The sequence below is a fragment of the Delphinus delphis genome, chromosome 12 (genome assembly GCF_949987515.2).
Source record: "Delphinus delphis chromosome 12, mDelDel1.2, whole genome shotgun sequence".
Lineage (NCBI taxonomy): Eukaryota > Metazoa > Chordata > Mammalia > Artiodactyla > Delphinidae > Delphinus > Delphinus delphis.
In genome coordinates this window covers 46,702,068-46,730,038 of record NC_082694.2, presented here as the reverse complement: position 1 = coordinate 46,730,038, position 27,971 = coordinate 46,702,068, and positions in this window count along the sequence as shown.

The window sequence follows — 27,971 nt, the reverse complement described above, 5'->3', positions numbered from 1 at the left end:
TTTTGTCTATTTCAAGCAAAGTAAATAAAATGTAAATGTTCTGACCAGATTCTGAAGGATGTGCCTGGGGACTTATGCAACCTGTACGAGGACTGACCATCTGTAATTTTTTTTTTTCTGTCTTACACCTCATAGTCTTACTCTACAAGTCTTCCTAGAAAAGGTTTATAAGTACAATTCCCTCCTTCCCTCATTGTTTATATATTAGGAATAACAATAATAGCATTTTATTTTATTTTGTACAACACTTTGGGTTTATAAAACACATTCAAAATCATCGCTCAAGTAACTAGATGGAATAAAGATAAGGAAACAAGCTGAAGGATGAAGGGAGTGTCAACCTTCACAGTTACTGTTAGAGCCTGTTCTCAGACTGAAATCTTCTGAATGCAAGTCCAGTGTTCTCCCATTTGCCAGACACATCAGTTCATCACAGCTTCCTCCAGCATTGACAGAGTTAAAGGAATGAATTCTTACCACTAGTCCCACTGCTGTGTCTGCATTCCTTATTTTCTTTTAATTACCACACTTGCTGTCAACACTGTATATTGCAGGGAAATTGAAATTCAACTTCCTTCTCTCAGACATTTGAAAGTTTTCTCTCCAGGAAGACAGTAGATCTGGAGCAAACTATGGGAAGGACTCTGGCAAGGATTTCTCCCACAGCTGGCAGCTCTCCCCTAAATTTGAATGAATTCAAAGATGGAAGAGGTAAGATGGGCTGGAGAAATGTACTGAGTATAAGACTTAAATGTTGCTCCATGTGCCCAGTAAGACTGACATCTTTGGGATTTAGCTGGAGTATCGCCTTACCAATAAGGTATGGGAAGAATACCTTTAAATAAAGAAGATTCGGAAGGAAGTTAAAAATCTTATCAGAGAGAGTGAAATTGAACAGGAAACATGAAGGCTTCAAAACCCTTCTCACTGTTTAACTGGGGGAGCTGCTCCATTAGCTCAGCTAATTGAACCCTCTGTTATCTCACTTGGATTGTCACTGCAGAAGAAAAGGGGCTGTATTTTTGCTTCCTGAAACAAAATCTGAAACAGGTGAAGAAAGGCAGGGGACAGGATATATGCTGATTATTTGGACACTAGATCTGTGACTAGAATTAGCTGTGCTCAGATATAAATATCTTTTAGACACATCCATCCACAACCAATCTATATTATAATTGGCAAAACTGGCCACGAAGAAATAAAGTAGAGAAAAAAGAAACTTTGCCAATACTTAGGAAGAAATAAAATCTATGTAGGGTTTATTTAATGATGCAAGCATATAAAATAAGATGAGCAGCCATATTAGAATTAAACATGAATTAAAATAAGAATTACTTATGGAAAGGTAGAGGTAGAAGAAAATGATTTTATTTTTTATACATCTGTTTTTAGATTTTTGCTCTTAATTTTTTTTATGTACTAAAATAAAAGGCACACCCCATGAATACAACTGGGTTGGAAGATACAAATGTACTTGGTCTGGTTATGTGGCTATTGTGAAAAAAATATAAAGTTGGATCAACATTTAATATCAGGTATTAAAATATATTTTAACTAAAATATATTTTAATGGGAAATTCCAACAATATAATGTGAAAATGACTTTCTCAACCAAATGCAATACAACATGATTCTATACATAGAGAATTCTAAAGACGCTACCAGAAAACTACCAGAGCTAATCAATGAATTTGGCAAAGTAGCAGGAAACATTAATGCCAGAAATTCCTTGCATACTTATACACTAATGATGAAAAATCTGAAAGACAAATTAAGGAAACACCTTTACCATTGCAACAGAAAGAATAAAATACCTAGGAATAAACCTACCTAAGGAGACAAAAGACCTGTATGCAGAAAACTATAAGACACTGATGAAGGAAATTAAAGATGTTACAAACAGACGGAGAGATAATACCATGTTCTTGGATTGGAAGAATCAACATTGTGAAAATGACTATACTACCTAAAGCAATCTACAGATTCAATGCAATCCCTATCAAATTACCAATGGCATTTTTAACAGAACTAGAAAAAAAATTTCACAATTTGTATGGAAACACAAAAGACCCTGACAGCCAAAGCAATCTTGAGAAAGAAAAACAGAGCTGGAGGTATCAGGTTCCCTGACTTCAGACTATACTACAAAGATACAGTAATCAAGACAGTATGGTACTGGCACAAAAAGAGAAATATACATCAGTGGAACAGGATAGAAAGCTCAGAGATAAACCCACGCACATATGGTCACCTTATTTTTGATAAAGTAGGCAAGAATATACAATGGAGGTAAGACAGCCTATTCAATAAGTGGTGCTGGGAAAACTGGACAGCTACATGTAAAAGAATGAAATTAGAACACTCCCTAACAGAAACACAAAAATAAACTCAAAATGGATTAAAGACCTAAATGTAAGGCCAGACACCATCAAACTCTTAAAGGAAAACACAGACAGAACACTCTATGACCTAAATCACAGCAAGATCCTTTTTGACCCACGTCCTAGAGAAATGGAAATAAAAACAAAAATAAACAAATGGGACCTAATGAAACTTAAAAGCTTTTGCACAGCAAAGGAAACCATAAACAAGACAAAAAGGAAACCCTCAGAATGGGAGAAAATATTTGCAAATGAAGCAACTGACAAAGGATTAATCTCCAAAACATACAAGCAACTCATGCAGCTCAATATCAAAAGAACAAACAACCCAATCCAAAAATGGGCAGAAGACCTAAATAGACATTTCTCCAAAGAAGATATACAGATTGCCAACAAACACATGAAAGGATGCTCAATATCACTAATCATTAGAGAAATGTAAATCAAAACTGCAATGAGATATCATCTCACACCGGTCAGAATGGCTATCATCAAAAAATCTACAAACAATAAATGCTGGAGAGGGTGTGAAAAAAAGGGAAACCTCTTGTACTGTTGGTGGGAAAGTAAATTGATACAGCCACTATGGAGAACAGTATAGAGGTTCCATAAGAAACTAAAAATAGAACTATCATATGACCCAGCAATCCCACTACTGGGCATATACCCTGAGAAAACCATAGCTCAAAAAAAGTCATGGGGGGCTTCCCTGGTGGCGCAGTGGTTGAGAGTCTGCCTGCCGATGCAGGGGACGCGGGTTCGTGCCCCGGTCCAGGAAGATCCCACATGCCGCGGAGCAGCTGGGCCCGTGAGCCATGGCTGCTGAGCCTGCGTGCCCGGAGCCTGTGCTCCGCAACGGGAGAGGCCACAACAGTGAGAGGCCCACATACCGCAAAAAAAAAAAGAAAAAAAAAAAAAAAGTCACGGGGCTTCCCTGGTGGCGCAGTGGTTGACAGTCCGCCTGCTGATGCAGGGGACACGGGTTCGTGCCCCAGTCCGGGAGGATCCCACATGCTGTGGAGCGGCTGGGCCCGTGAGCCATGGCTGCTGGGCCTGCGTGTCCGGAACCTGTGCTCTGCAATGGGAGAGGCCACAACAGTGAGAGGCCCGTGAACCGGAAAAAAAAAAAAAGTCACGTACCACAATGTTCATTGCAGCTCTATTTACAATAGCCAGGACATGGAGGCAACCTAAGTGTCCATCAACAGATGAATGGATAAAAAAGATGTGGCACATATATACAATGGAATATTAATAATAAAAAGAAACGAAATTGAGTTATTTGTAGTGAGATGGATGGACCTAGAGACTGTCATACAGAGTGAAGTAAGTCAGAAAGAGAACAAATATTGAATGCTAACACATATATATGGAATCTAAAATTAAAAAAAAACCTTTCTGATGAACCTAGGGTCAGGACAGGAATAAAGATGCAGATGTAGAGAATGGACTTGAGAACACGGGGAGGGGAAGTGTAAGATGGGATGAAATGAGAGATTTACACTGACATATATACACTACCAAATGTAAAATAGATAGCTAGTGGGAAGCAGCCGCATAGCACAGGAGGATCAGCTTGGTGCTTTGTGACCTCCTAGAGGGGTGGGATAGGGAGAGTGGGAAGGAGATGTAGGAGAGAGGGGATATAGGAATATATGTATACATATAGCTGATTCACTTTGTTATACAACAGCAACTAACACAACATTGTAAAGCAATTGTACTCCAATAAAGATGGTTAAAAAAATGCAATACAAGCAATGATAACAAAATCATTAACTAATAAAGTGAAGATATAAAGATGGAAGTTTTTTGTATGCCAAGGCATCATTAAAAAATCAAGTAGGGGCCAGATCAAGATGGTAGAGTAGGAAGATCCTGAGTACACCTCCATCCCAAGACACACCAAAACTACAACTACATATAGAACAACTATTTCTGAAAATGACCTGAAGACTAGCAGAAAAGATTTTTCTACAACTAAGGATATAAAGAAAAGGCCACATTGAGACAGGTAGGAGGGGAAGAAATGTGGTCTAGTCAGAGCACACCTTCCTGGTACAGTGACCCACAAGTGGGAGGGATATAACAACTGTGGATGTCCCTCCTCAGGACTGAAGTATCCAATTCCAATCCCCACATAGAGCTCCCCAGCCCAGGGGATCTACACCAAGAAGGTTAGCTCCCATAATGTGTGACTTTGAAAACAAGTGGGGTTTATATCTGGGAGAGCCAGAGGACTATGGGAAACTGAGACTTCGCTCTTGAAGGGCTCATACACAAACACACTCACTCCAAGTCCTAGGGCAGAGGCAGTAGCTTGAAAAGTATCTGTGTCATATGAAAAGGAGATTCATTGACTAAGTTATGGCTTGTGCTAGAGGTGCAGGGATCTAGCAGAACTTTCTCCAGGGAGGGAAGCACTGGCAGGTGACATTTTTCTTACTATCCTTCCACTTAGCTGGCCCATTTCTAGTGGGCACCACTGATATCACTCTCCATCAACCTAGCAAACACAGTGAGTCCCACCCCAGTGTTCCCCTGAGGACCAGCCCTGCCCGTGCCCAACCTACGCACCATAGCTGGCCCCTTCAAAGCAGCTCCCACCCTACCCCAAGAGGTGGCCCAAGCCAGCACTGGTGTTCCTCTGAAGTGGCTCTTGATCTGGGGGACCAGCACAGCAACATACACACAATAATTGTGGCCATGCCTCAGAGCCAGTTGAGCTGGGGGCCACACTCACTCACCAGGGCATCTGCAGTAATCATGGCCCAACCACAACAGGAAGGTACACACAGCCCACACAGGGGATACCCTTGGAGTACCTGGCTCTAGTGATGAGGGGGAGTTTTTTCACTGGGCACCATTCGACGCTGTCTACATAACGCTACTCCTTCAGGAATGGGAGGTGTAGATGATACACCTAATACATATAAACAAAAACAGAAAATTAGGCAAAATGAGAATGCAAAGGAATACTTCCCAAATGAAATAAGAAAAATCCTCAGAAAAAGAAGTTAACAAAATGGAAATAAGATATTTACCAGACAAAGAATTCAAAGTAATAGTCATCAAGATACTCACTGAATTTAGGAGAAGAATGAACTCAGTGAGAACATCAACAAACAGAAAATATTTTAAAAAATAACCAATCAGAACTGAATAACTGAAATGAAAAGTCAGCTAGAGGGAATCAAGAGCAGATTAAAGGATGCAGAACAGATCAGTAATCTGGAAGACAGGGTGGTGGAAATCACATGATCAGAAGAGAAAAAAGGAAAAAAAAAACTTTAATGAGAATAGTTTAAGGGACCTCTGGGACATCCTCAAGAATTCTAACATATGCATCATATAGGTCCCAGGAGGAGAAGAGAGAGAGAGAAAGGGACCGAAAACTCTTTAAAGAAATAATGGCTGAAAACTTCCCTAACCTGGCAAAAGAAACAGACAGCTAAGTCCAACAAGCACAAAGTCCCAAACAAGATGAACTCAAAGAGATAGACACATTATAATTAAAATGTCAAAAGTTAAAGAGAGAATCTTAAAAGCAGCAAGAGAAAATCAAATAGTCATGTAAAGGGGAACCTCCCTAAGACTCTCAGCTGATTTTTCAGCAGAAACTTTACAGGCCAGAAGGGACTGGCACAATATATTCAAACTACTGAAAGGAAAAATTTACAACCAAGAATACTGTACCTGGCAAGATTACAATTCAGGATTGAAGGAGAGATAGAGTTTCCTAGAGAAGCAAAAGCTAAAGGAGTTCAGCACCACTAACCCAGCCTTATAAGAAATGTTAAAGGGACTTATTAAAAGGGAAAAAAAAGACCATATCTAGAAACAAGAAAATTATGAAAGAGAAAAATCTCACTGATAAAGGCAAACATATAGTAAAGGTAGTGTATCAACTACCTATAAATCAAGTATGCAGGTTGAAAGACTTTTATACATGTATTTGTATCTAAAATAGTTAAGCAATACACAAAATAATAAATATAAAATATGTCAAGGGAATATAGTCAGTATTTTATAATAACTATAAATGGAGTATAACCTTTAAAAATTGTCATTCACTGTTGTACACCTGTAACTTATATAATATTGTACATCAACTATACTTAAATTTGAATTAAAAATATAATGTCAAAAACATAAAAGGTAGTAAGGAGAGTAAAAATGTACTGCTTTTAGAATGCACTCCAACTTAAGGAACCATTAGCTTAAAATAGACTACTATATAAATATGTTGTTTTATATGAACCTCATGGTAACCACAAAACAAAAACCTATTAACAGATACACAAAAATAAAGAGAAAGGAATACAAACATACACTAAAGAAAATCATCAAATCACAGTGGAAGAGAACAAGTGAAGAAAGGAACAGAGAACTACAAAACCATCCAAAAAACAATTAACAAAACTGTGATAACTACCTACCTATCAATAATCACCTTAAGTATAAATGGACTAAATATTTCAATCAAAAGACATAGGGCAGCGAGTGCATTAAAAAAAAAAAAGACCCATATATATCCTGCATACATGAGACTCACCACAGATCTAAAGAAAAACACAGGGTAAAATGAAGTGATAGAAAAAGATATCCCATGAAAATGGAAATTTTTAAAAAGCTGGGGTAATAATAGACAAAATAAACTTTTAAAAAAGACTAACAAGAGACAAAGAAGAACATCACATAGAAATAAAGGGATCGATCCAGCAAGAGGATGTAACACTTGTAAATATCTACGCACCCAACATAGGAGCACGTACATACATAAAGCAAATATTAACAGACATAAAGGGAGATATGGACAGGATATAAAACTCGTAAGGGATTTTAACACCATGCTTAAATCAGTGGATAAATCATCCAAACAGAAAATCAGTTTAAAAAAATTGGCCTCATGGCACATTAGACATGATAGACTTAATAGATATATAGAGAACAATCCACCCCCAACGATCAGAATACTGTAAGTCCCCTACACACGAATGAGTTTCATTCCAAGAGTGTGGTTGTAAGACCAATGTGATCATAAGTGCAACAAAGTTAGCCTAGGTACCCAACTAACACAATCAGCTATATAGTACTGTACTGTACTGTAATAGGTTTATAATACTTTTTGCACAAATAATACATAAAAAACAAGTGAACACAAAAAATAAAGAGAACAATTTTAATCTTACAGTACAGTACCTTGAAATGTACAGTAGTACTGTACAACAACTGGCATACAGGCACTGGGATAAAGTGAACAGGCAAGACGTGTTACTGGAGGAGAGAGAGGAGGTGGGAGATAGTAGAGCTGAAGGATCCTCAGCAATAGGAGACAGGGCAAGCTGCAATTTCACTCATGCCTGACATTGATGGCGAAAGTTCTCATTCCTTGCTGGATTCAATTCTATCTACCCTCTTGAAAAAACGATCCAGTGATGTCTGGGTAGTAGCTCTTTTTTTCTCATCATAGATGACATGGTAGCACTGGATTGCATTCTGAATGGCTGCTGCAACCTTTGTGTCCCATTCTATGTTCATGTCCTGTGCCTCAAAAACTAACAGTGCCTCCTCAAATAAAGAAAATCCCCTTGCCATTTCCTGCATCATGAATCTCTTCAGTTACTTCTTCTTCCTCTTGTCTCTCTTTGTCCTTTCTCTGGGCCTCCAATTCCATCAGGTCTTCATTTGGAAGCTCCTTGTGTTGCATAGCAAGGAGTTCAATGAAGTCGTCCTCTTGCAGATCTAGCTCCAGCTTCTCACTGAGGGTGACTAAGTTGCTGAAGACCTCTTTAGGCTCCTCATCCACCTTCTCAAATCCACGAAAATCATGAACAAACTTCAGGCAAAGGTTCTTCCAAATTCCATTCATGGTGAAAGCTATAACCTCACACCAAGCAAAGTCATGGCCTTGTAGATGTTATAGTCCTTCCAAAATTGTTGCAAGGTTGTTCCTGATTCATCACTTGCCTTTATTTCCTGACAAAAAATATGAGATAAATAATATTTCTTGAAAGTCTCTATAACTCTCTGGTCCGTAGGTTGGATGAGTGACATAGTAATTGGTGGCAGATGCACTACTTTGACATTGGGATGAAAGTCGTCCATGAATGGGGGGTGGTCCGGAGCACTGTCAAGCAGTAAAAGAATGATGAATGGGACATCCTTCTCCAAGCAACATTTCTTTACCTCTGGGATAAAGTGGTGGAAAAACCAGTCCTGGAAAATGGCCTGTGTAACCCAGGCTTTGGGGTTACTCTTCCACACAACAGGAAGAGAGCCCTTGGCTGTGTTTTTAAGGGCTCTTGGGTTCTCTGAATGATAAACTAAGAGAGGCTTCAGCTTCATATCACCAGAAGCATTGCCACCAAACAACAGAGTTAGCCTATCCTTTACTGCTTTATAGTCTGGCATCAACTTTTCCTCCTTACTGATGTAACTTCAGTCTGGCATCCTCTGCCAGTACAGTCCTGTCTCATCCACATTAAAAACCTGCTCAGGTAAACAGGCACCTTCATCAATTTCTCAAAACGTTTCAGGAAATTCCCGGGCAGCACTCACTGCCTCGCCACTTACTTTTATGTTGTGAAGGTTGGCTCTAGCCTTGAACCAATGAAACGAGCCACAGCTGGCATTAAAAGTTGTGCCCTCTGATTCTTCACTGTGTTTCTTCTTCAAGTCTTCATAAAGGTTTTTAGCTTTCTCTTGAATCAGCATTAAGCTGAGTGGGACTCAATGCTGATGATGCTGATCCTGCATCCACACACTGAGAAGTTTCTCCATCTCCTCCATCACTTTTCCACTCTTCTTCAGTGTTATTGTCAGCATCATTGGCACAGCAGACTTCACGTCTTCCATGATCTTGTCCTTGTTCTTTAGAATCGTGCCTATAGTTGAATGATTCTTGTTATAAGAACGAGTGATGTCTACCATCTTTTTGCCTTACTCCTCTCTCTCAATTATTTTCACTTTTGTCTCCACTGTTATCACTTGGTGCTTCTTAGCAGTACCAGCTACATCACTGCTGCTTTTATGCTTGCTTCCAGACATCCTGGGCTTGAAATAAAGATACTGTACTACTGTACTCTATACAGTACTGTACAGTAAAATATACAAAAGCACAACCACTTGTAGAGGATGCACTCACGTGACAATGTATGCTAGACACGTGAACTAGTTTACATGACTGGACATGCAAACACACGTTTGCCTCTTTGAAAGTTCACAACTTGAAGATTCGTATGTAGGGGGCCTACTGTATACATTTTTTTCAAGAGCAGATGGAATATTTTCCATGATAGATCACATGTTAGGCCATAAAACAAGTACCAATACATTAAAGAAGAATGAAATCATATCAAGCATCTTTTCTGACCACAACAGTATAAAAGTAGAAATCAATTACAAGGATAAAACTGGAAAAAACACGAACACGTGGAAGCTAAACTACATGCTCCTGGACAACCAATAGGTGAATGAAGAGATTAAAAAGGAAATTAAAAAATACCTTGAAACAAATGAAAATGAAAACACAGCTCTCAAAAATCAGTGGTATACAGCAAAAGCAGTTCTAAGAGGGAAGTTCATACCTACCCTCAGGAAATAAGAAAAATATCAAATAAACAGTTTAACCTTAAACCTTAAGGAACTAGAAAAAGAAGAAACAAAGCCTAACATTAATAGAAGGAATAAAATAATAAAGATCAGAGCAAAAATAATGAAATAGATACTGGAAAAAAAAGAAAGGAGCAATGAAACTAAGAGCTGGTTCTTTGAAAATATTTTTTAAAAAACTGATAAACCTTTAGCCAGACTCATCAAGAAAGATGACTAGATAAGTAAAATTAGGTAAAAAAGAGGATAAGTTGAAACCAACATCATAGAAATACAAATGATCATAACAGAAAACTATGAACAGTTATGTGCCAACAAATTGGACAAGCTATAACTAAAAAATGGATAAATTCCTAGAAACATACAATCTTCCAAAACAGATTCAGGAAGAAATAGAAAATCTGAATAAACCAATCACTAGTAATGAAATGAATTCAGCAGTCAAAAAACTCCCAACAAATAAAAGTTCAGAACCAGAAGTCTTTACAGGTGAATTCTTCCAAACCTTTAGAGTTAATACCTATTCTTATCAAACTATTCCAAAAAGTTGAAGATAAAGGAATGCTTCCAAACACGTTCTACATGCCATCATTACCCTGATAAGACACTAGAACCAGAAAAGACACTAGGAAAAAAAAAAGAAAATTATAGGTCATTATACCTGATTAATATAGATGCAAAAATTCTTAGCAAAATTTTAGCAAACTGAATTCAATAATACATTAAAAGGATCATATACCATGATCAAGTGGAATAGATTCTAGGAATGTAAGGATGGCTCAGTATTCACAAATCAATCAACATGATACACCACATTAACAAAACAAAGAATAAAAATCATGATCATCTCAATAGATGCAGAAAGTTCGTTTGACCAAAATCAACATCCATTTATGTTAAAAAATCTCAATAAAGTGGGTATAGAGGAAATTTGCCTCAACATAATAAAGGCCATATATGACAAATCCACAGCTAACATCACATTCAGCTGAAAGCTTTTCCTCTAAGAAAAGTAATAATAAGACGAGGTAATAAGACGAGGTAATAATAAGACGAGGATGCCCACTATTGACATTTTTATTCAACCCAGTATTGGAAATCCTAGGCATAGCAATTAAGCAGGAAAAAGAGATAAAAGACATCCAAATTAAAAGGGAAGAAGTAAAACTGCCACTATTTGCAGATAATATAATTCTATGTATAGAGAACCCTGTAGGCTCCAACAAACTATTAGAACTGATAAATGTATTCAGTAAAATTTCAGGATATAAAATTAATATACAGAAATCTGTTGTGTTTCTGTATAATAATGACAAACTCTCAGAAAGAGAAATTAAGAAAACAATCCCCTGTACAAATGCATCAAAAAGATTATAATACCTAGGTGTAAAGAGGTAAAGACTTGTATTCTGAAAACTGTAAGACATTGATGAAATAGATTGAAAATGACACAAACAAATGGAAAGATATACTATGCTCATGGATTGGAAGAATTAATGTTGTTAAAGTGTTCATGCTACCCAATGCGATCTACAAATTCAATGCAATCTCTACCTACATACTTATGGCATTTTTCCTGAACTTAACAAATAATCCTAAAATTTGTGTAGAACACAAAAGACCCCAAATATCCAAAGCAATATTAAGAAAGAAGATTAAAACTGGAGGTATCACACGCCCTGATTTCAAACTATACTATAAAGCTATAGTAATCAAAACTGTATGGTACTGGCACAAAAATAGATACATAGACCAATGGAACAGAAATAAACCAATGCTTGTATGATCAATTAATTTATGATAAAGGAGGCAAGAATATACAGTGGGTAAAAGACAGTCTCTTCAATAAATAATGTTGGGAAAACTGAACAGCTACATGCAAAACAATGAAACTGGACCACTGTCTTATACCATACTGAGAAAAAAAAAAAGAAAAACCTCAAAACAGATTAAGATCTAAATGTAAGACCTGAAATTATAAAATTTCTAGGAAAAAACCTAGTCAGTACCCTCTTTGACATCAGTCTTAGCAATATTTTGGGGCAATCCATCTCCTCAGGCAAGGGCAACAAAAGCAAAAATAAACAAATGGGACTACATCAAACTAAAAAGCTTTTGTACAGTGAAGGAAACTGTCAGCAAAATGAAAAGGCAATCAACTGAGTTAGAGAAGATATTTGCAAATGATATATTAAATAAGGGGTTAATATCAAAAAATATAAAAAGAGGTCACATAACTCATTATCAAAAACTGCTATTAAAAAATGGGCAGAGGGGCTTCCCTGGTGGCGCAGTGGTTGAGAGTCCGCCTGCCGATGCAGGGGATGCGGGTTCGTGCCCTGGTCCGGAAAGATCCCACATGCCGCGGAGTGTCTGGGCCTGTGAGCCATGGCCGCTGAGCCTGTGCGTCCAGAGCCTGTGCTCCGCAACGGGAGAGGCCACAACAGTGAGAGGCCCGTGTACCGCAAAAAAAAAAAAAAAAAAAAAAAAAAAATTTAGCAGAGGACCCGAATAGACATTTTCCAAAGAAGACATACAGATGGACAACCAACACATGAGTAGATGCTCAGCATCGCTAATCATCAGGGAAATGCAAATAAAACCATAATGAAATATCACCTCACATCTGTTAGAATAATAATAAAAAACAAGTGTTGGTGAGAATGTGGAGAAAAAGAGAACACTTGTGCCTGTTGGTGGGAATGTGTAAATTGGTGCAGCCACTATGGAGAACAGTATATAGGTTCCTCAAAAAAGTAAAATGAGAACTAGCATATGATCCAGCAATTCTACTTCTGGGTATTTACCTGAAGAAAACAAAAGCACTAATTCAAAAGATATATACACTCCTATATTCACTGCAGCATTATTTACAATAGCTAGGATATGGAAACAACCTAAGTGTCCATTAATAGATGAATGGATACAGAAGATATTGCATACATATATATATGTGTGCGTATATATAATGGATTATTACTCAGCCATAAAAAAGAATGAAATCTTGCCATTTGCACAACATAGATGGACCCAGAGGGATTATGCTAGGTGAAATAAGTCAGACAGAGAAAGCCAAATAACATATGATTTCACTCATATGTATAATCTGAAAAATAAAGCAAACAAAACTAAACAGAAACAGACTCATAGATACAGAGAACAAACTGGTGGTGGTCAAAAAGGATGGTGGTGGGGGATTAGAGGAAATAGGTGAAGGGTATTAAGAGACACACACTTCCACTTATAAAAAATAAATCACCAGCACATAATGTACAACACAGGAAACACAGTCAATAAAATTGTGATAACTTTGTATGGTAACAGATGGTTACTACACTTATCAGGGTGATCGATTTGTAATAAAGATAAATGTCAAATCACTGTGTTGTACACCTGAAATTAATATTGTATGTGAACTATATACTTCAGTAAAAAAATAAAAATTTTAATAAATAAATAAAAATAGCCAATAAAGCACTAAAAAATAACTTTGTACAAATATTATGAAAGTTTGATTTAAAAAGATTGCCAAAATGAGGAGAAAAGCACTAAAACCAAGGAGAAAAGCACTAAATCCAAGTAGAAAACCAGGTAATTTCATTAAAAATTAGTAGCAGAAGAAATGTAAACACCCTATCAGTATATAAAAACATCTAGCTTAGTAATTTAAAATATTGAAATATAAACAATAAAATACTTCTTACAAATTTTTTAATATAAAGAATAAGCAAAGATTTTCTTTTTAGCTGATGATTAATGAGGGGAAAACCTAACTTGAAATGTAAATATTCAAAAAATGCTGGTAAAAATTGACACTAGTACAAGTTTTCTAAAAGCAATTTGGCAATAATCAACAAGGATCCTTAAGAACATTCCTACTTGGGGTCTCAATGACTCTAATTCTAGAAATCTATACAAAGGAAATAATCTGAAATGTGGATAAATGTATTTTATAACACATAAGCCCAGAGATATAGTATTGGTTTTAAAAGCATCTTGCTTATGTAAAATGCAATACTATAAATCATTTCAAATATTTTGGAAGTATATTCAATAACTGGGAAAACCATCTACAATATATATATATATATTTTTTTTGCGGTACGTGGGCCTCTCACCGTTGCGGCCTCCCCCGTTGCGGAGCACAGGCTCTGGACGCGCAGGCTCAGCGGCCATGGCTTACGGGCCCAGCCGCTCCGTGGAACGTGGGATCCTCCCGGACCGGGGCACAAACCCGTGTCCCCTGCATTGGCACGCAGACTCTCAACCATTGCGCCACCAGGGAAGCCCCCATCTAAAATATTTTTAGTAAAGAAAAGGAAGCTACAGGAGAGCATGTATGGTGTGAACTCATATTTGTCATAAAATCAAACTATAGCCACTCTAAACAGGTGGTAGTAATTCTTAATTCTCTTTCTCTCACTGTCTTTATTTTGTTTCCTAAATCACCACTTATTATCTTTGCAGTACAAAGTTAAGAAGGTATAAAGAATTAAGTTTCTAAAGAAAGTTTAACATGACAAAATGCTCTTCATAAAGTAACTAGTGTCACTCATGGAGTGTATAGGTTCATGTATGTATGAGTGTGTGTGATTGGAATAAGATATATTCAAAATGCTAATACATTTTCTATGTGATAATTTAATTTTTACTTTTCTAAACAATCAGAATTCCACTCCATGCTTTTGTAAATGAGAAAATAAGGTATTACGTGATTCTTTTTGAATAAATACATAGGAACTTTCATAAATACAAACAAATTCCAAAGTTAAAGAAAAACTAAATGAATAATTAATATAGTGAAAAAATAAGCTCACAGATCAGGAGCCAAAAATTGGTGACAGCTGAAATCTAACAGGTAAAGTCAGCTCTGAGGCTGGTTTTCACCATATGGCATTTGCTAAATCCTTGCTTTTGTTTTGATGTGTATTTTTGAAGGAGAATGAGGGATAAGAGAAAACCTAACACCTACCCAATGCTGACAACCTAATAAGATCCCCTGCAAAATCCTAGCTCCAGGGCTACATCCACAGGGTAAAGATAAACTAGAAATAAACCTGCTCCAGAACAAAAAAAACAAGAACATTTTCACCTTTCCACCCACATAAATAAGGGTAGTACGTATTTAAGCAGAGCATACATTGCCATGCTGATATGCAGCTACTATATTTTGTCCATTATGAACAGGTACCTTTCTAAAAAGTTGATCATCAAGATTTATAGTTACACAATAATCAATCTGCCAGGATTGTACAGTGCATGGTTTGATGGCCCAGAGGAAAGTAGTTCCTGGAAATTTCTTTCTAAATTACATCCTTTGAATAGATGCAACCTGAAAAATAGGAGTCAACTGATACTGGCAGATTACTAGAGCTCTACTCGGTCATCAAAAATTGGTCCAGTACGTGATCATAGTGTATGGCCAAAATGTCTCCCAGCGTGATACCCCTCAGGCTTTTCGGCTTCCATTTGACCTTGTCAGGTTCCAGAAAACTGGCAGTCTTGCACTTGTGGCTTCACCCTTTCAGGTGTCTGGTATAACTGTGCTAAGAGACAGTGTCATTCTCTTTCTCTGAGCCTGTTTCAAGGCACCAATGTCATGGATTTCCCTCTCTGCATAAGCTTTACTCTCAGCTACTGTATCTCCCTCTCTCTTTTGACTGATTTTAACCCAAACCTTCCCACTTTTGGAAGGAATGTTAGGTTCAGCCAGTGTGCTTGCCCAAATTGCTGACAGTAATAGCAGTCTAGCAACTACCTCCCTGTCAGTCCATTCTCATGCAGATAGTTCAGGGTTATATAGGTTCAGAATTAATGGGCTATCCCAACCACTAGACAACACAGCTACATTCACTGTTGATCTTAATTTTTCCAGATGGGGTGAAGGCCCTTAAAAATCCTGGTATAAAGGTTAAAAGGTATGGTTACATTTTCTTCTTAGGGGTCATTCCACTTCCCAGCACCCACAGTTGTAGCCCTGGTCCCAAGACCACTGCAGTAAGCAGGAGAAAAAGAAAGCTGAGGTGACATTGGGAAGGATTATATAGTCATACCAGCATCTTACTCCACACCCTCTTTTTCGGATCCCCTAGAAAAGCAGAGAAGCTCTCCCTTGGGGCCCCTTATGTTGTCTGTGATCACACACTTGTGAAGGCATGTAAACCAGTCTTTTATACCTTGATCTCTTCATAGTTTAGACAACTGTTTCCAGTGTCTGTTCCAATTCTCTATCAAGCCATTTATTTGGGGATGATATGCAATGTGATATGTCCATTTGATGTGATAACCCTTTGCCCATTGTTGGACACTCTGAACTGTAAATGTATTACTTCATCTGAAGAAATGTAACTTGGTAGTCCAAATTAGTACTGTATCTTCTGTTCCAGGTTTTTTACAGTGTTCTGAGCATTTGCATCAACCATTGGGGAGGCAAGACCTAGTCCAGAATAAGTGTCTATTTCTGTTAGAGTCCATTTATAGCCTCCTGGGGCTACTGGTAGTTGTCTGATATAATCTCCTTGCCAGCTTTGTGTGAGGGCCCTTCCCCTGGGGAGTCTTCCCCATAGCCATCTGCAGTTTATCTTTCTTGGTGGCAAACAGGACAGGTCTTGCTGACATTTCATGTCTCAGATGGTGCAACAGGAATATGTCAATGCCCAGCCCATCTCTGCATTGCTGCAGCTCCTCCATTTACTCTCGTTTTATGAACCCAGCTGACCACATCAAGCAAGTACACCAGGTTGTCCACATGCTAGTTCCAATCAACTATTTTTTAAAATAAATTTATTTATTTATTTTTGGCTGCGTTGGGTCTTCATTGCTGCTTGTGGACTTTCTCTAGTTGCAGTGAGCACGGGGCTACTCTTCATTGCAGTGTGCTGGCTTCTCATTGCAGTGGCTTCTCTTGTTGCAGAGCATGGGCTCTAGGCACACGGGCTTCAGAAGTTGTGGCACATGGGCTCAGTAGTTGTGGCTTACGGGCTCTAGAATGCAGGCTCAGTAGTTGTGGCACACAGCCTTAGTTTCTCCGTGGCATGTGAGATCTTCCCAGACCGGGGCTTGAACCCATGTCCCCTGCATTGGCAGGTGGATTCTTAACCATTGTGCCAGCAGGGAAGTCCCAATCAACTTCTGATCCTGGTTCTTTTGATGGGCATCAACATGCCCTATTGTTACCAGAAAGTAGGTTCTTGTCTCCTCAAGAGCAAGAATTCAGAGATGAGACAGGAAGGTCAAGAAAGCAAAGCGAGGATTTATTAAATGATAGTATTCTCTCAAGAGGAAAGTAGGCAGACTTAGGTGAGTAGATGCCCTGGGTTTCTTTGGCAAGCTGGTTATATGGGACTTGAAAATAAATGGGTGGAATATTCATTGAGGAGGGAGGGATTTGGGGTTATATTTCCTGATTTTCATCCCAGCTCCACCTTCCCGAGGGGAGGAGGGTGGTGTCCGCCTCTAGGACCCCTGTCACCTCAAGATATATGACTTCCTGTCAGTCCAGAGGTTCCTGCTTTTCTTTTTCTGCCCAAGAAACCCCATTGTTCACAAGATGTATGGCTTCCTGCCATTTGGCCTTTGTCCCCCTTTCTCTGCTCATATCTAGCTATCTGCCTGCTCTAATACTACATTAATGTGCCAAATAATTTCTTATAGTGATATCAATAGGTCCATGCCCCATACAAGTATTTCCTTTAACAGTACAGTCCTCTACTGCCCATCTGCCTGACTCAATGGCAGGGCCACTGCTCATGACACTATATATACCCAAACATTGGGGTTCTTCTGACCGTTTAACTATTCTATCACTACAAACAAATGGCATGCAGTTGAGTCAACTGAGCTGATTTTTTGCAACCTTTATCAATCAGGGTTTTCCAGGAGTTGCTCATGGAGCAGTGGACTTTCAAAGCGTGTAGTTGGAACTACTATCCATAAACCAAGCAGCTTCCTTTCGATCAGTTGAGATCTGTTCATAGGGCACCACTCATATGGCAATAGGATAAGGCAACAACTCAGATGTTCCAAGTCAGTCCTAGAAGAAAAGAAGCTATCTGCTCATGAATACGGTAAGTATCTCCTTACATTCCTCAGGTAGCATGTTCCTATATAAACCATTTCCATTACATTATAGAATTCTTCTGGACACTGACTTCCTCATTAGAGTGTTTCTCTGATATTACAACCAGGACATTATAGGTATTTTAGGTTTCAGGGTCTATTTTATGCTCTTCAGTAACAGGGTTAGTTTCTATTAATGTCCAATAACAAGTCAATAATTGTCTCTGAAATGGCTTGTACCATACCACCACATATGGAAATTTTCTGGTACAAACCCCAGCTGTTGCTGTGAAGTGGCACTCATGGGATTTTGCCATAACCTCCAATTTACGTAGGTTATAAATTCTTCCAAAACTGTACCTGAGTACTGATCATAAAAGTACAGAGGCATCGGCTGAGACACTGCTTTTTGAAATTCTGATAGACCCTGGTGTTATTTAGGTTCCCATTCAAATAACTGCCTCCTTTCAGGCAGTTTTATGGATAGGAGCTAACAATATTCCTAACTGTGGAATATACATCCTACAAAATCCAAACAACCTGACCATGTACTGTTTTTCTCACTTAGTTTTAGAGGTAGGAAATACAACGATTTACTTTTAGCTGCCTGTGGAACATCATGGATGTCTCCTCCCCAGGTTATTCCTAATAATTTCACCATCTGAGTGGGTCCTTAGATCTTTCCTGGATTTATCAAGCAGCCTCTGTTATTCATGTGTGTCACCATAAAATTTGTCTGTTCTAGCTTATTCTTTAGTTTATGATATTATCATATCATCGACATAGTATATTACCACACTTGGGACATGCCTCAAATGCAAATCCCTTCTAACAAAATTATGCCAGTAAATTGGTGACTCCAAATAACCCTATGGCAATATAATAAAGGTAAACTGGATTTCATCCCAGGTGAAGGCAAACTGGTTGGCTCTTCTGTAAGATCAGGTTGGAGCAAAAGCCTTTGTAAGATCAGTCATTAAGTACCAGTCTCCTTTACCTTGTATTTTTTTATACTTTTGAAACCATACCAGGGACTGCTGATGCTACAGTGAATACTCTTTCACTCAAGCCTTGATAATCTACTTCTTGTCTCCATGAGCCATCTGCATTTTGTATGGATCACATATGGCAAATGTACAGAAAAGTTAATGGTACCAGTACTCCCATTTCTAACATGTCACTAATTAAAGTGATAATCTCTTTTTATCCACCAGTTATTTAATATTGATTTAAATTAATAACCTGTATGGGATATACTATAAATTCTCATTTAGCATGTCCAATTAATACTACCCTGAAGGACAAACTTATATGCCTACTGTTTTATAATATTAAGTAGAAGTATTCTCCAGTCAGACATAATATCCATTCAAATAATACATTTAGGTAAAGGAGACATGACTATGTCACATAAAGTCTCTTCAAACGTTCTAATTTTCACCCAAGCTTTTACCTTAATCCCACTGACAACTGCATCTCTATATCATCTCATTATAATTGTAGTCCCTGTTGGGACTTTACCAATAGGTTTTGGAATCAAAGTGCATTGAACTTCCATGTCAAGGAGCTCCAGGTAGCATTCTCTCCAACTCCCTGTCCATTTTCCAGTTTGCCCACACATGTGCATATGGTGTTAGGCCCCCAGCCAAGGGTCAGGCCAAGAGACCCTGGTGCTTTCATCTATCCTCAACCTCATTAATTTTTAGATTATCACCCCCTGGTAATTTGAGGTCACATTTGTCATTGTGATCTTTGTCTTCTGGTTTTTTAAACATCTCCAAACTAGGGTAAATAGAAAAGATTTGTTTAGAGCTCTTCAATGTTGGGGGACCAGGAGTGGCTCCCATCTGTTTATCAAATCTCTGAAGACTTTTGTTTTGAACCTTTCAATGCCCTTTTATTCATCCAATTCCTTAGTAAGTATTTAAAAACCTTCAACTTGCTGTGATGGATCCCTTGACTATTATTTCCTTTGTCTTTCCTCATACACATCAAATCGTTCTAATTTTCTTAGAATCTTTGAGTCTCAGAAGGGGAAGCTGAGACAACAAATCTAATATGGCTTTTTTGATCTTTCCGTGACTTTACAGCAGGTGACATGGAGTGCCCATGCAGAAAGGATCCACTTAATCACAGTATTTACCATAATATGGTTAAAGAGAATATTAAATGGATGTACTTCCTAATAATTATAAGATTATTCCAGCACGCCTTTCATATGCAGCGTATCAGCCACTTTAGCTGGGGAGTTCCACTTGTCATGTGAAGGAGGGAAAGGACAATTCCCCTTCTCAGGATAAACGAACTTTATAGTGTCTTTTCTCCAGTCCACCAGGCCAGTTGTCCCTTCAGGAAGAAACCTGTTGTATGTTTGGATAATGTACAGTAGCCAGTTCTGATTGTTCAACAGCAAGCTACGGGTCCGGCATCAACCCAAACACATTCCTCCACTCCACTGCATTCAAAATAAGAAGATTGCTTCAAAGTTAGTCACCCTCATAATTTACTTTAGTAAAAGTTCTTCAGGAAGCTGATCATATTAATCCACAAAATCAGACAACCCTTTCACAATATCCCCCAGTTTCAGAAGTTTCTTGGTTTTGTAAAGACATACACAGCTACCCCTGCCACCTGAACTACCTTCTTAATGACCATAGATACTAGTTTTTTTTTCTATAATACATTTTCCTATTGGTAACAGACCTGAAATTAGTGGTCATAGCTCAGGAAAGCCAAAATCTAATGCCAGGACCCACGCCAACCCTGTCCTTTATTTTCATTTTATCTACTACAGAAAAAAATAACCAACAATTTCATATTTGGCTTGTTTCTCATTATTTTGTGTTTTTGTATGTATCCAGTGAGCCAACTCCTCAAGAAATAGATCTATCATTTCTAAATTCCATTGATAATTTTTACCTAGAGTAACTAATCACATCACACCTGCTGTCCTACACCATAGGAGATGTGGTAGCCACTTAGGTTTCAAAGGTTTGTCATCCTCCATTCCCATCATCCTTCCTTTTCCCAATGTTTTCACCATATTTCAGTGAGTCAGTGTCATTCTAGTAAACTCCACTTCAGAAGTCCACTGTGACCCCAAGACCATCCTCATGTTCAATGATTAGCTAGGACTCACAGGACTCAGAAAAATTGTTATACTCATAGTTATGGTTTATTACAGCAAAAGGATACAGACTAAAGTCAGGAAAAGAAAAAGGAACATGGGTGGATGCCAGGAGAATCCAGGTACAAGCTTCCAGATGTACACTCATGGTAGAGTCTCATGGACACAATTCTCCCAGCAAGAATATATAACACATTAAAAGTGTTACCAACCAGGGAAGTCCAAGTGAGGATTGGCATCAGGGTTTTTATTAGAGTCTGTCAGGTAGGCATGCAGTGCTCATATGACTGACCTTAGATACTCAGACTCCAGACCCCCAGATCAAAAATAGGCATTCACCGTAAATCATATTTTTAGCATTAATTCTCTGATTGAAATGGTACCAAATGACCCAAGGCCTCAAGCACACAAAATACTCTTATCAGGCAGAATATTCCAAGGGCTCATGACTCATTTCCCAGGTGCTGGCCAAGAGCTAGTCCTAAAGACATGTTTTTCTAGGGAATGCACATGGTTTCAGTAGCCTACGCCTACTTTCCTATACAATAACCTTGATATTAAAAATAGGATATAGCAATGCTTAGCACCAGCTAGAAAGAGTTCCTCTCACCAGGAAAGGAAGAACAGGGTGAGTGACCAAGTTTCCCAACCTTTCAGGGCACCACAAAAAGGTTCCTTTGGATTTCACCTCACCCAGACTGGCAAAGCTGAAATGTATAGAAATGTCTAGGAACAAGGAAAAAAAGCAGGGCTACCAATAGCAGCCACACAGTGGGAGTGATGGCAAATCACAATGACCTGCTCTGCAGATAAACCCAACAACTTTCGCCACTGAAGAAGGAAACAGTGGCCATTATAGCTGCCACAGACCCCTTGTAGATTTCACCAGCTTTTGCCTCACAGGTGTTTGCATTTCCTGATGCCAGTTACCTGAGTCCCTGTTCTTTCCCCACTTGCTCCCACCAGAGCCCAAAGACCACATGACAGCTAGTCCAGACCTCTTCAGCTGCTTGAGTGCAAGATACCAGGCTAGACACTCAGGACTGACCCCTACTACCATGCACACACTTAGGACTAGCCCCTTCAGCCATACATTTGCATACTACCAGCCTGATGCCTGCTACAAGCCTCCACTGCCATGCTCATGCCCAGGGTAAGACTGTGCAGCCACATGAGGGAACATCTGATAGCCAGGACCCCCATAGCTGTTTGTGAGCCTAGCCTGGATCAGGCAGTTTTCTATGACTGCATTCACCTGTAGCTAGCCCCCTCCAGCTGTGCACCTGCATGTCTCAGGTCTGACCCCATATCAATTGTCTCTACTTCCATTTGCCTGTGATGAGATCCAGCAGCCACAGTAGTACATCCTGACAACCAGAGCCCACACAGCTATCAGTGCCCGGGCAGTTGGCCTGGCCCTAGCTACCTTCCTTGGCTCCCACCATTAACTGTGTGTCTGCTATCATTCTGGCCATTTCACAGGCACCTATACATGGCCCCTGCAGACAAGCATGTGAACACCTCTCTTAGAGGTGCCACTGAGGACCTCAAAGCCTTGCAGTCATAGAAGATCCCCCACAGTGCTCACCAAGAACCATATGATTGTCAGTGCTTTATCCAGAAAGCCTAAACTACAGAGACATCACACACCCCTTGGGTCCAGTGCTGCCACATGCCTTCAGACTTGGCACCCTGCACCATTAGACCCAGGGTCACAGCATGCTCCAGTGTGCCTCAACCCACAGGTGAAAGTCTTCCCATACCAAAAGGGTCCATAAAGTCTAGAAGAGGTGACTGCTTCTTCAAATGTGCAGACACCTATGCATGGCTACAGGGATCATGAAGTTTCAGGAAAATATGAGTCTTCCAAATGATCACAATAAACTTACAGTAGCTGACCCCAAAGAACTGGAGATTCAGGAACAGTCCAACAAAGTATTCAAAATAATTGTTCTAAAGATGCTCAGAGAGCTGCAGGAGAACACAAAGAAACAAATTTACAATATCAGGAAAACAATAAAAAACAGAAATGAGAAGTTCAACAAAGAAATAGAAAACATAAAAAAGAACCAAACAGAAATTCTGAAGCTGAAGAATACAATGACTGAGCTAAAGAATTCAATAGAAAGCTTCAACAGCATATATAACCAGAAGAAAGAATAAGTGAGCTAGAAGACTGATCAATTGAAATTATCCAATCAGGGGAACAAAAGAGAAAAAAGATGATAAAGAGTGAAGAAAGCCTACATGATCTATGGAATAATATAAGAACCAAGTTATGAATTATTAGAGGTCCAGAAAGAGAAAAGAGGGAAAAGAGCAGAAAGCTTATTAAAGAAATAATGACTGAGAGTTTCCCCAAACTGGGGAGATATTTGGATATCCAAGTTCTTGAAGCTCATATATCACCAAACAATGTCAACTTAAAGATAACCTCTCCACAACACATTATAATAAAACTGTCAAAAAATAAAAGACAAAGAGAAAATCTTAAATGATGCAAGAAAAAAAGAGCTTATAACTTACAAGGTAAACCCCATATGGCTATCAGTGGATTTCTTATCAGAAACCACACAGGTCAAAAGAGAGTGACATGATACACTTGAAGTGTTTTTAAAAACCTGCCAACCAAGAATACTTCACCCAGCAAACTTGTCCTTCATAAATGAAGGAGATAAAGGAATACATCACTACTAGACCTGCCTTACAAGAAATGCTGAGAGGATTTCTTCAAACTGAAATAAAAAGATGCTAATTAATAACAGGAAAAGATGAAAATGTTAAACACATGGATAAAGGTAAATATACAGTAAGATTCAGAATACTCTAATACAGTAATGTGGTGTGGAGTATTAACCATCTACCTCAACCATAAAGATCAAAGAACAAGAATATTAAAAATAACTACAGCTACAGTAATATATTTATTAATGGATATACATATAAAAAGAGGGAAATTGTTAGCACTCTATACAAAAAAGGAATGAAGTAAAAGGGTACAGTTTTGTATGTGACAAAAGTTAAGTTGTTATCAGCATAAATGGACTGCTGTATCAATAAAATATTTTATGTAAGCTTCATAGTAACCACAAAGCAAAAATCTAAGCATATTCACAAAAGATAAAGAGAAGGTAATCATTCATACCACCAGAGAAAATCATCAGTTCACAAAGAAAGACAGCAAAGTTGAATAAAGGAACAATTGAACGAGAAAACAGGCAAAAAAACAAGAAATAAGATGGTCTTAGTAATTTATTACCTATCAACAATTACTCTAAATGTAAGCAGATTGAATTCTCCAATCAAAAGACATAGATTGGCTGCATGGATTAAAAAAAACAAAACCTCATTATATGCTGCTTACAAGAGACTCACTTCAGCTTTAAGGACACATGTAGGCTCAAAGTGAAGTGATTGAAAAAGATATTCCAGACAAATGGGAAACAAAAGAAAGCAGAGGTAGTTACACTTATATCAAAAAACAAAATAGACTTTAAGCCAAAAACATTATATAATGATAAGGGGGTCAATTCACCAAGAAGATATAATAATCATAAATATACATACACAATATATACAATAATGGTGGGGGGCTACAATACCCCACTTACAACAATGGATAGGTAATCCAGACAGAATATCAACAAAGAAACATTGGACTTGAACCATAATTTAGGCCAAATGGATCTAACATTCGTATACAGAACAACATGAGAATACACATTCTTTTCTAGGCACTGTCCAGGATAGATCACATGATAGGCCAAAAAATAAGTCTTAGCAAATGTAAGAAGAATGAAATCATACCAAGTATCTTTCTGACCACATTGGTATGAAACTAGAAATCAATAAGAGGATGAAACCTGGAAAATTCATAAATATGTAAAATTTGGACAACACACTCCTGAGCAATCAATGGGTCAAAAAAGAAATCAAAAGAACAATCAAAAAGTATCTTCAAATACACAAAAAGCTGAAACATAACTTACCAAAACTTATGGGAAGTGCAAAAGCAGTTCTAAGAAAGAAGCTTATAATGATATACACCTACTTTAAGAAAAAGAAATCTCACAGTGTAACTTTATACATCAAGGAACTAGAAAAAGAAGAACAAACTAAACCAAGTTTGAAGAAGGAAAGAAATAACAAAATTCAGAGTATAAATAAATGAAATAAACACCAGAAAAGAATAGGGAAAAAAAAATCAATGAAATTAAGAGCTCTTTATCTTTTTTAAAATAAACAAAATTTTAAAATTTTTAGCTAGACTAAGGAAAAGAGAAGATTCTAATAAAATCAGAAACAAAGGAGGAGACATTACAACTGATAGCACAGACATGCAAAGGATTATAAGAGACTATTATGAACTATTATATGCCCCAAATTTGGATAATCTAGATAAAATAGATTCATTTCTAAAACCACAACCTACAGTGACTGAATTGTGAAGAAAAAGAAAATCTGAACCGACCAATAATGAGTAAATAGATTGAATCAGTAATCAAAATTCTCCCAGCAATGAAAAGCCCAGGACCAGATTGTTTCACTGGTCAATGCTACCAAGTTTTAAAGTGGAATTGATGCTATCCTTCTCAAACTCTTCCAAAAAATTGAAGAAGAGAGAACACTGTCAAACTCATTTTATGCATTACCCAGATAGCAAAGTCAGATAAGCACACTATAAGAAAACTACAGACCAATAGCCCTGATGAATATAGAAGCAAAACTTTTCAAAAAAATATTAGAGATCAAAATTCAAAAGCACATTAAAAATAATTATACACCGTGATGAATATATCCCTGGGGTGCAAGGACAATTCAACATATGCAAATTAATAAATGTGGTACACCATAATAGAATGAACTATAAATATATGATCATCTCAATAGATGCAGAAAAAGCATTCAACAAAATACAACCTTCTTTCATAATAAAAATTATCAATAAATTGGATATAGAAGGAACATACCTCAACACAATAAAGGCCATATATGACAAGCCCACATCTAACATCATAATCAATGGTGAAAGGTTAAAAGTTTTACCTCTAAGGTCAGGAACAAGACAAGGGTGCCCACTCTTTTTTGTTTTTGTTTTTTTTGGCTGTGTTGGGTCTTCATTGCTGTGTGCATGCTTTCTCTAGTTGCGGCAAATGGGGCTACTCTTCGTTGCATAACTGGACTTCTCATTGTGGTGGCTTCTCTTTATTGCAGAGCATGGGCTCTAGGTGTGCAGGTTTTAGTAGTTGTGGCATGCGGGCTCAGTAGTTGTGGCTCACAGGCTTAGTTGCTCCATGGCATGTGGGATCTACCCGGACCAGGGCTCAAGCCCATGTCCCCTGCACTGGCAGGTGGACTCTTAACTGCTGCACCACCAGGGAAGTCCCAGGGTGCCCACTCTTACCACTCCTATTCAACAAAGTACTTGAAGACCTAACCAGAGAAATTAGGAAAGGAAAAAAAAAAATGAAAGAAATCCAAATCAAAAGGGAAGAAGTAAAATTATCTCTTTTTGCAGATGATATGGTCTTCTATAGAGTATATCCTAAAGGCACCACCAAAAACCTGTTAGAACAAATCAATGAATTCAAAAATTGCTGGACACAAAGTCAACATATAGAAATCAGTTGTGTTTCTATACACTAACAATGAAATATCAGATAAAGAACTAAAAAATACAATCCCATTCACAACAGCATTAAAATAATGAAATACCTGGGAATAAACATAACCAAAGAGGTAAAGATCTTTACTGCCAGACTTTGATGAAAGAAATTTAAAAGGCTAAACAAATGGGAAGATATACTATGTTCATGAATTGGAAGAATTAGTATTGTTAAAATGCTCATACTACCTGAAGCCATCTATGTATTCAATGCAATTTCTACCAAAGTCCAATAGCATTTTTCAAAGATACAGAAAAAGCAATCCTAAAATTTGTTGGAGTCATAAAAGACCTAAATATTCAAAGAGATCTTGAGAAAGGAGAACAAAACTGGAGGTGTCCCACTTCCTCATTTCAATCCATTCTACAATAGTAATCAAATCAGTATGGTACTGGCATAAAAAGAGACACATAGACGAATGGAACAGAATAAAGAGCCCAGAAATAAACCCGCACATATATGGTCAACTGATATTTGACAAGTGACCCAAGATACCTAATGGGGAAAGGATAGTCTCTTCAATAAATTGGTGTTGAATAGCCACATGAACTCACAAAAATGAACTCACAGAGAAATTCAAATCAAAACTACAATGAGATACCACCTCACACCTGTTAGAATGGCTATCATTAAAGAGACAAGAGATCAATATTGGGAAGGATGAGGAGAAAAGGGAACTTCTTTTAATTCTCTATTTTTTTTAATTGAAGTATAGTTGATTTATAATATTGTGCTAATTTCTGCTGTATAGCAATGTGACTCAGTTATATACATACATATATTCTTTTTTTATATTCTTTTTCATTATGGTTTATCCCAGGAGATTGAATATAGTTCCCTGTGCTATACAGTAGGACCTTGTTGTTTATTATCCATTCTAAATGTAATAGTTCACATTTGCTAACCCCAAACTCCCACTCCGTCCCTCTCCCTCCCACCACCCCATCAGCAACCACAAGTCTCTTCTATGTGTCTGTGAGTCTGTTTCTGTTTTGTAGATAGGCTCGTTTGTGCCGTATTTTAGGATCTACATATAAGTGATATCATACGGCATTTGTCTCTCTTTCTGACTTACTTCACTTAGTATGATAATCTCTAGTTGCATCCATGTTTCTGCAAATGGCA